Source organism: Rhinopithecus bieti, unplaced genomic scaffold, assembly GCF_001698545.2.
Source record: "Rhinopithecus bieti isolate Rb0 unplaced genomic scaffold, ASM169854v2 scaffold_8309, whole genome shotgun sequence".
Lineage (NCBI taxonomy): Eukaryota > Metazoa > Chordata > Mammalia > Primates > Cercopithecidae > Rhinopithecus > Rhinopithecus bieti.
In genome coordinates, this window is record NW_016805935.1 from 490,407 (window position 1) to 500,966 (window position 10,560).

General features: G+C 38.0%; 1 protein-coding gene across 1 annotated transcript in view; it reads left to right on the forward strand.

The window, feature by feature from the left end:
• The window catches only part of DEK (DEK proto-oncogene), a 39,053-nt gene that overhangs the window by 15,631 nt on the left and 12,862 nt on the right, over nt 1–10,560 (forward strand).

A 10,560-nucleotide genomic window follows, 5' to 3' on the forward strand; every position in this document is an offset into this window, starting at 1 on the left:
CTGGATTTGAAGTGGGCCTTGAGCTGGACCTTGAAGACTAGAGTAGATAAATAGGAAGGGAAGCAGAAGTGGTGCATATACTGAATGGGACCACATAGGAGCAGATTCTTTGAGGATTTTTTTCATAATATATTGATATTTTGTAATTGACTTGAATCATTTTATGGAAAAAACAAGGGACTTAAGGGCCTTTTCTTTCCCCCTCAACCTTTTGGGGAGTACGTAATGAAAATAAATAGCATTTGAAGTTTATGTAATGAGTGGATAAGGTTTGTATTACCTGTCATTTTCTTTTATTTGGGAATATTTGTAAAAGTTGAGACTACTTAGTTTCCAAAATGAAACTTCATGAAGAAGAAAACTGCTGAAGCAATTAAATAGGAGGGTTAACCTCTTCAGTCAAGTAGATCATGGAGAGTGGGTACAGGAGATGGGTTTCTATTATTGTTAATGATGTTTTGGTAGACTGTATTTTAACTTTGCTTTGGTGTTTTCCTGCAAAGGTCAGAACTTGCTCTATAGATTGAGTAATCAACCTTGCCTGATTTAGGGACATGGATAATGTCAACTTGACATTTTGGGCCGGATGATTCTTAGTTGTGGGTGATACTCCCAAGCCCCCCTTGTGACAACCAAAAATGTTCTTCAGACATTGTCAGATGTCCCTGGGGCGAGATAAGGAGGAATCGTCTCCACTGAATTAGAAGAAATAAAGATATAGTGAACTCTGTTATTATATGATATGTGTGTGTGTTTAGTATGTATGTTTGTCTTGAATTATTTACAATTCATGCTTGTTTTAACGTCAGATTTTATAAAGACTTCTATAAAGCTAAGTATGAAATACTTCATCATTTAAGAAAGATGGTTACAAATCTAACAGGTGCTTCATAAATATCTTAATATATATTTGGCACGAAGGAAAATAAGGAATCTGAGCACTAAGGTCTTTATGGATTGGAGGGAGGAAAACTGTGTGTGTGTGTAAAATAGGGGAACATTTTAAACTAATAGTATCTTCAGGAAATACTTGGTGTCTACTGTGTGCCATTCAGTTTCCTAAACTCTCTTTATGGGCAGAATTAAAGCACGAAATGTTGTCATAGAATATAAGTGTGTAATTTTTTCATAGAGACATTACCATGGGCTCTGGAAACTGAGTTCAAATCCGACTTCTATATTGGATTATTACTGTATGACTATAAGCAAGTTACTTAAACTCTGTACCTCAGTTTCCCATCTGTAAAATGAGGAGTGATAATAGTATTAGCCTCCTAGGGTCATATTAAAGGATTTTATTTAAAATACCTAGAGCGGTGCCTGGTGCATGTAGTATGTATTAGTTGCTGTTATTATTAGAATTAAAATGATGTGTTATGACAAGTAAAACTTCTGAATTGAATCTTCTTGTCATTACTAGGTGCAGGTTAAAAAGTGAGGGCAAGCCGGGCATGGTGGCTCATGCCTGTAATCCCAGCACTTTGGGAGGCCGAGGCAGGCGGATCACCTGAGGTCGGGAGTTCGAGACCAGCCTGACCAACATGGAGAAACCCCGTCTCTACTAAAAATACAGAATTAGCTGGGCATGGTGGTGCATGCGTGTAATCCCAGCTATGGGGGAAGTCTGAGGCAGGAAAATTGCTTGAACCTGGGAGGCGGAGGTTGTGGTGAGCTGAGATGGCACCATTGTACTCCAGCCTGGGCAACAAGAGTGAAACTCCATCTCAAAAAAAAAAAAAAATGAGAGCATTTTACACTCGTTTTTAAAATTTGCTTTCTAAATTGTTGTCCCATAGTCGTAAGTAGAGGTAGTTGAACTTGGTGTATGCAGATGATACCTGATTTATACCCATATTGGTTCCAGGATAATAATCACAAGTGGAACCATCTCATTATAAATCAAACCTTTACTTTCTGTAGTGCCCTAATCTGGGATCTGTGGCTAGAAACCCAGGTCAGTTGATGAAAATCCATGGGAGAAGAAAATGTAAAAATGCTTTTACAAACATTAGGTCTATGAAATCACACAATATAAAAGCTATCTCGTGTTTTATTAGAGGGATTTTTTTTTTTCCTAACTTTGCTAGTACTTGACAGATTTTATAAAATGTAAAATAAAATTTGGACTGAGAAATTGTTCCCCGCCCCTTTCTTTTTCCTGGTAAATGTCCCCTCTAACAAGCATAGGTATTAGTATTCTACAGGCCATTTAAATTTAGCACTGTCTTCAACTTTTTATTGCTGATTCAGTTTCTGTGAAAGGCCTTTGAAAGGTAAGTTCTGGCAGGAGGAACAGTATATCTGTGGCAACTTTGTTTTTCCTTATTCCATTTTATGAAGACTGAGTTCTAAATGGCAGCCACCTTAGGAGCTTCATAAGTGGAGCTATTTTTGGTCATTACTATGAAAGGACCTCTTTTCTAAGAAGCCATGAAGAAAAGTTGCAATCAGTCACAAAAGTTTTGGATTGCCTGTAGATTTATTTATGATAGGAAATTACTGAGTTAATTTTCTGTTTATTTCCTAAAATGGATTTTTCTTTGATAAATAAAATACTCTTATTCATTAAGATCAGCTTCTTGTTCTGATTTTCTTGGAGTACATAACTGTGAATTTTGGGTAGATTGATTTTACTTTTTTCAGTTTCCTCTGTAAAATGAGGATTTTGAACTGTATAGTCAAATGTACTCTTATTCATTGTTGAAGTAAGAAATCTTGGCCGGGCGTGGTGGCTCAAGCCTGTAATCCCAGCACTTTGGGAGGCCGAGACGGGCGGATCACGAGGTCAGGAGATCGAGACCATCCTGGCTAACACGGTGAAACCCCGTCTCTACTAAAAAAAAAAATACAAAAAACTAGCCGGGCGAGGTGGCGGGCGCCTGTAGTCCCAGCTACTCGGGAGGCTGAGGCAGGCTGGCGTGAACTCGGGAGGCGGAGCTTGCAGTGAGCTGAGATTGCGCCACTGCACTCCAGCCCGGGCGGCAGAGCGAGACTCCGTCTCAAAAAAAAAAAAAAAGAAAGAAATCTTATGCAAGCAGAGTAAGTTTGTAGTTGTCCTTTGGCTAATTATGTGAGGTTAAATTGTATTTATTTTCCTGCTAGTTTCATATTTAACTTTAGATGTGTAGAAGACTAAGGTGTTTATAAGTAAATTCATTTTATGTTAAAATGAAGTCACTGAAATCCATATGGTTAGTTGCAATGAGAGTTTTAAAAAAGTAATTTAAAAGAAAATGTCAGATTTAGCATATTAGCTGATAATTGCTAAAGCACTTGTTTGAGGTTTTCTGTACCTGTGCCTCTGTTTTTATGATATGCAGCGAGTGATTCACAATAGGTTTGCAATTGTTTTCCTTGTAATTAAATAAAAGCAGGTATTCTTTGTGAGAGTAACTTCAGAAAGAAATTCCTTTTTAAAAGAGCCACTTTGAATTTCCTTATTATCTTGTCTCTTGGACGTTGGCTTTTCAGGGCAGTAAAAGGAGAGCAATTGGGAAGGAAGTGGTGGATGATTTTTTTTTTCTCTTGATGAGAATAGGAAAATAAACAGGTTATTTTCTCTAAATTGATTATGAAAATCAGCTGGTTCCTATGTTGGATTAGCTTCTTCAGGGCAGACTGCTAAAATGAATGTATTAGTTCGTTCTCACGCTGTTAATAAAGACATACCCAAGACTGAATAATTTATAAAGGAGTTTAGTTGATTCACAGCTCCACATGGCTGGGGCGGCCTCGCAATCATAGTGGAAGGCGAATGAGGAGCAAAGACACATCTTAGGTGGCAGCAAGCAAGAGGGTGTATGTGTAGGGCAACTCCCCGTTATATAAAACCGTCAGATCTGGTGAGACTTTCTCACTGTCATGAGAACAGCATGAGAAAAACCTGCCCCTATGATTCAGTTACCCCTCACTGGGTCCCTCCCATGACGTGGGGATTATTACAATTCAAGGTGAGATTTGGGTGGGGACACAGAGCCAGACCGTATCAGCCAGTCAAGTTAAACCACATTTGGTCATGCTATTCACAGATGTTAACCTTGAGGCATAGAGAAATTACTGCAGAGTACAGAAAAAAGAAGGGGGAAACAGTACCTATTGGAGAAAACAATTATAGTCTTTTAGACCCTTTAAAAGTGTATTTTACTTATTTTTCATCTTACCCTAATACCTCTTCAGTTTTCATTTTCTAGTGTTTTATAGCACATATGTATTTCTGGAAAGAATGAAACAAACTGGGGAGTTTTACTTTATGAGTATTTAGAATTTATCTGAATGTTGCCATATGTTATCAGGAATGTTTTCTGCTGAAATAATTCTCAACCTTACTAATAATGTTCAAAACAGGAGTTAATTTTTCTTTCATGACAAGAAGCCCACAGACAGGGAATTCCAGGGCCAGTACAGCAGCTCAAGAAAGGTATTGAGGATGTGGGTACCATCCTTTCCTGATCTCTCATCTTTAGTATATGGCAATTAACTTCATGACCACAAGGTGGTTGTTTTACCTTTAGACATTGTATTCATGTTCCAGATAGGGAAGAGCAAAAGGTTTTCTTCTAGTGATATTTTTACTTTTTTCCCTGAATGGGATGCCTTTTACCGGAGATCTCCATATACATGGCATCAGCCAGCACTTTGTCATCGGCCCACCTAACTGCAAGAGAAGCTCTGAGATCTAGGTATCAGCTTTCCTACCTTTCTAAGAGGAAGGCAAATCAAAAGTGGGTTGTTGAGTGAGCCATCCTACAATGTTTGCCAAGTCAGAGAAACTCCATTATAAGTTTTGGTGAACTGTCTCTTTGGACCATTCAGGGGATTATCTGGTAGTGGTAAGGTGAATGTGAAAGTTTTATTAGTCCTTTCACATTGTGTTTTAAAAAACTAAACTATCTCCTCCTCTCACACATTGATCAGAGGAATTGCAAAGTCTGTATAAACCATTTAAACCTTTTGTTGGAAGGCAGAATTGAATAATCACCATACTAAAACCCATTTAAACTTGCTTTCATAATCATCTGTGAAATATAACTGGACTTGCACATTCTTTCCTCTTGGCGTTCTGAGTTTTCTCAGCCAAGTTGTTGAAAGAATAGTGTATTTTAAGCTAATTTTTATTTTGTTCATCTGTTCACCCAGTACAACCTTTCTGCTGTGAGGACAGAATTCTGGCTCTGTGACAGGCGTCTTTTTTGGAGACCCTCCTTCAAGAGCCCTGCTGCCTATAAATGATAGGTAAGCCTTGCTTTCCCAAGATATTTTTTTGCCTTTCTTCAAAAAGTGCTTATGTCATTCCTCTGATTCTGTACCTTCATGGTTATCAGAGACAGGGAAAATCCCCTTCAAATTTTTGAAACTTCTGTATTACTGATCCTTTAAAAATTTAGGTTATAATACCTTGTACTATCTGAAATTAATGGCAGCTGTTCATTTTTATTTGTTCCCCTTTAGAACATCAGAAATACTTGATGGTCCTGATTGAACCACTCATCATATAGAGAAGAATCTTTAAATCTCATGACAGTTTGGAAGTCAGCTTTGTCTTTATTCTTTTTTTAAAACTAATTTTCCCCCCATTTTGTTAAAAGACTCAGTCTTGTCTCCAGTTAGGTTAAATAACAAGATGTTGACCATTATGAGTATTTTCAACATTATTTCCTCATAATGCCATATAATGTTTTTATTATAATCACTGAAGTTTTCAAGATATTTTGAAAGAGACTTAAAATGGGGGTCAGTCCTTTACTTATTTTGAGACAGAGTCGTATGTCTTACTCTGTTTCCCAGGCTGGAGTACAGTGGTGAGATCGTGGCTCACTGCAGCCTTGAACTCCAGGGCTCAAGTGATCCTGCCACCAGGCCTAGCGATTTTTAAATTTTTTGTAGAGAGAGGTTCTTGCTCTGTTGCCCACTGGCTTTTGATTTCTGCGGTAACCACTTTTTGATTGCTCAAGTTAGTGAATTGGGAGTATGCTTAAGTGCTGTTAGGGTTACAGAAGGTATTTTCTAAGCAAATGCTCTTTGATACTTAGCATTATAGGATTTCTAAAGAAGGAAAATCTTCATGCCTGTTGAGGAAAGCCTTTCGGTAGAAGTGGAAGTACTGCCAATTCAAGTTGACCTTGGGAATGGAGAGAAAACAACATGTGAACAAAGATAAGGAGCAGGGAAGGCAGGGTGCCTTTGACTAACTTGTGGTTAGAGTTGTGTGCCCAGAAGTAGAGGAATGAGAGGTGAAACTAGAGTAATGTAGGTTGAACCCATGCTATAGAGAACCCATGAGTCTGGGCATTGTTGTGTGACTAATATGTTTGGTGGTAGATTCATTATTCTCACTCATTCAAAATGATTGTCTTACTCTATACCTGAGCATTTTGCTAAGTGGGAGAAAAAAAAATGAGACACGTCCTCTGTCTTCCAGGAAGTACCACTCATTCAGTAAGCACTTACTATCTCCTACAAGGAAGAAACTATTCAAAGTGTGTATGCCATGTGCTTTCACATCTTGCATCTCATTTAGTCTTGACTCCATGAGAGGTGAGGTATATATCCTCATTTTTGTATTTGAGGATATAATATATAAGGAACTTTTTTAGTGCTTTCTCTTTACGGTAGTCCCCTCTTACCTGAAAGGAGTACGTTTCAGGACCCCCAGTGTATGCCTGAAACTTCGGATCATGCCAAGCCTGATTGCTGTCATTTGGAACATGTTTCTGTTCATGTTTTCCACCATCAAATTATGCCTTTTTCGTCGTAACTAAGCACTTACCCTGCACTGTGGCCGTAACTTTCGCAGTTTGAGTTTTGACAGCAGAGCCAGCACAAAGTTCTTTTCCCTTCACAATTTCACATATAGAAGATTTGTTCTTACTGTAGATCTTAGCAACCTCAACATACGATTTTTTTCTTAAGTAAAGAGCTTTCACCTTTCACTTAAAAGAACCACTTTATGGCTTCTCTTTGGCATGTTTGAATTGCGCATTACTACTCCTGGGCTTTGGGGCCATTATTAAGTCACATAAGGGTACTTGGGCACAAGCACAACGATGCTGCAACAATTGATACCACAACCAACATGGCTGCTAGTGACTAATGGGCCAAGGTGCTGGGAGCATCTACAGAGTGGATATGCTGGACAAAGGGATGATTCACATCCCGGGCAGGAGTGAGCAGGATGACATGAGATTTCATCACACTACTCAGAACAGTATGCAATTTAAAATTTATGAGTTGTTTACTTCTGGAATTTTCCATTTAATATTTTCAGACTATGGTTGACAACAGATAATTGAAACCACATTCAGAAAGAGAAACCATAGATAAAGGGAGACTACCGTATTACTCTCTTTCTTTTTTGAGACAGTCTTGCTTTGTTGCCCAGGCTGGAGTGCAACGGCACGATTGCTACTCACTGCAACCTCTACCTCCCAGGTTCAGGCAATTCTGGTGGCACAGTCACCCTAGAAGCTGGGTCCACAGGTGCATGCCACCACGCCTAACTAATTTTTTGTAGAGACAGGGTTTCACGATGTTGCCAGGCTGGCTCGAACTCCTAGCCTCAAGTGATGTATCCACCTTGGTCTCCCAAAGTGCTGGGATTACATACAGGGTTGAGCCATCGTGCATGGCTTAGTATTCTTTCTAAAGCTTCTTGTTTATGTACTTCTGTCTTCAGAGTTCTCTCTAGAATTCCTGATTTAGATCAAAATTTGATTTTAAGCAGTAACTTTAAGAAAGTTAATGTGTATAAATCCACTTGTGTTTATCAGAACTTAAAACTAAAAGCTATTAAAAACTTGATAATTGGAGGAATTGACCTGTTGATTGCTTTATCTGGTTCCTGCCTTTTCTGTATATAGCTCCAATCATTCATAATCTAGGAATCAGCAGACTGTATAGCCTGTATGCCAAGTCCAGCCTACCGCCTGTTTTTATACAGCCCTCAAGCTCAGAATGGTTTTTCCATTTTTAAATGATTGTTTAAAAAAATGAAGAATATGCAACAAAGATTATGTGTAGCCAGGAAAGCCGAAAATATTTACTATCTGACACTTTAAAGAAAAGTCTTGGTGACAAATCTAGTCTATAAATGGGCTTTTCATTTTATGTGGTATAGCTAGATGAGTCAGCTCTGGAGCTTCAAAAATATATACAGGTGCTCAGGAATCAGGAAGTTTGGCTGTAACACCCTTGTTCTTAAAGCTTCACAATACCTTCCATAAAATAGGGATAATGAATTGCAGGCCAAGTATGGATTAATCAAATTGATGGTCTTGTGAAAGATTTAGAGGAGGTAATTGCTAAGCTGGGTTTAGAATCATGAGTGGGATTTTCCTAAGTACAGGGGAGGAATGAGAGTAATGAAGATTGGAAAGTTCATGTAAAATTAAAGTGGACATAGTTTAACTTGCCTTCTCAGCTCTCCCTGTGTTTTTTTCTGTTACCTCCAAATACTGGTTCCCATGTTTACCTTGACAGCCAAAAATTGTCCATTGTGTCCTAATACCAAGGTATGTCCTTTGAGATGCCCCCATTTTCCAGAGACCTATTCCTCCTATACCTAATAACCTTCAGGGCAGCCGAAGTGATGAACACCTGCAGGACTAAAGCACACGATACAAATTCATTAGTTGTTTTACTGTTCAGCTTTCATGATTTCTTAACTCAGCTTTAATCTAAAAAAGAGACTTTACCAAGTTCCTACCTTGATGTTGTCACAGAAGAATTTGCAGCTGGTTGCTAAAGATAAATGAAATCCTGTATAAATGACATGACATATTACTATAGATGTTTGTGGGCCAAGTCATATCTACCATCGTGTAGTGAAATAAGTGTGATATATCATGGCTAGTTAATACAGTTGTTTTTGAGTCTGTCTCACTGTGTTTATAATTTACAGTCTATATATCTGCCCTGCTTTTAAAAAAAAGAAAATTAGTTTTTTAGAGTTAGGGTCTTCTGATTTTGCCCAGGCTGTTCTCAAACCTCTGGCCTCAAGTGATCCTCCCATCTCAGCCTCCTAAAGTGTTGGGATTACAGGATTGAGCCACTGCACCCTGCTTTTTGAAACCATTTAGAAATTTTAAGTTATTAGAGGAAATTATATTTGCATAATGAATTTCTTATTCTACAAAAGGGAGCACTCAGTAATAATAGTTAAAATAGTGTTTACTATTTGCCAGGTACTACCAAAAATACTTTCATGTGTTAATGTATCTACGCCTCATAAAACTATAGGAACTACTGTTTCTTTTTGTTTTGTAAATGAGGAGACAAGGGCCCAGAGATGTACTGGGGCTGGAATTTGAAACCAGGCAGCTTGCCGCTAGAGCCTGTATTCTTTGAACTATTATATTTTTTTCTTTAGTGCTTGTGCAATATATTTACAGTCTTTTAGAAATTTTAATAGATGACAGGTTAGTTGTCCATTTAGAAAAAGTGTAGAACATTACTCCCTTACAGCAGATAGGAAATGTAGAAAGGTGGTTTTGTTATACAGAAGTAAAATTTTATGGAGATGACTTGTTATTTATTACTGTAAATGTTTATGCTTTGTCAAACTATCACTACTAGCAATTTGCAGGTTTTAAAATGATGCCATGTTGTGTATCCCATCTAAAATTTTAATGGCAGACCTTAAAAGGCTTTGGAAGTGTTTCAGTTATCTAATTCTGATTTTCTAATTTGAATGGAGATTGAGTAATTACTAATAATACTGTTGTTTCTTTTGCTCAGCCTCTTCAACCCTTTCAGGAATAACTTAGTTTCTTGTACCTACAAAGTCCAGATTTTATTACCCTTTAACTAAAAAATGATATGTAATCATGATTATTTTATTCTGTGTATTAAGTGTGCTAAAGAACTTAAGAATTTTTAGGATTCCCTTTCAGAGCCTGATACATAGTTCACGTGAACTGGGTGGACACTTAATAAACCTTAAAACTTGGTTTAAGTTGATCATAATAAATCATTGATACTTGTCCTCTAGCCCCACACAATCTAGAACATCTCTCAGAATTAGGAGTAAGTTAAAATAGCCTGTGAATAGCAGAAGTCCACGGGAGATTCATGTACTTACTTTTAGAAGCATGGCAGCCCCTTGACAGCCTAAAAATGTGTTTTTTTAGTAGCAGTTAAACTACACACTTCCCAGCTAGTGGTATATTATTGAAGTAGTGCAGGGTGATGATAGGCTTGCATAAATAGGTACAGTGATGGTATATTAGCAAAAAGAAAGACAAACAGTAAAATCCAGCCAGGTGAGGTGGTATGTGCCTGTAGTCCCAACTACTCAGGAGCCTGAGGTGGGAGGATTGTTTGAGTCTAGCATGGGTAGCATAGCGAGACCATCTTTTTTTTTTTTTTTTTTTTTTTTTTTTAAATACACTAAAATCCAATGAATAGCTTGAGGCCACTTTTGGAACAGATTGGTCTGTATACTTTTTTAAAGGACAGGTTCAACACAGGGCTTATGTCTTTAAAAACAGGTTGACTTGGCGGGGCATGGTGGCTCATGGCTGTAATCCCAGCACTTTGGGAGGCCAAGGCGAGTGGATCACCTGA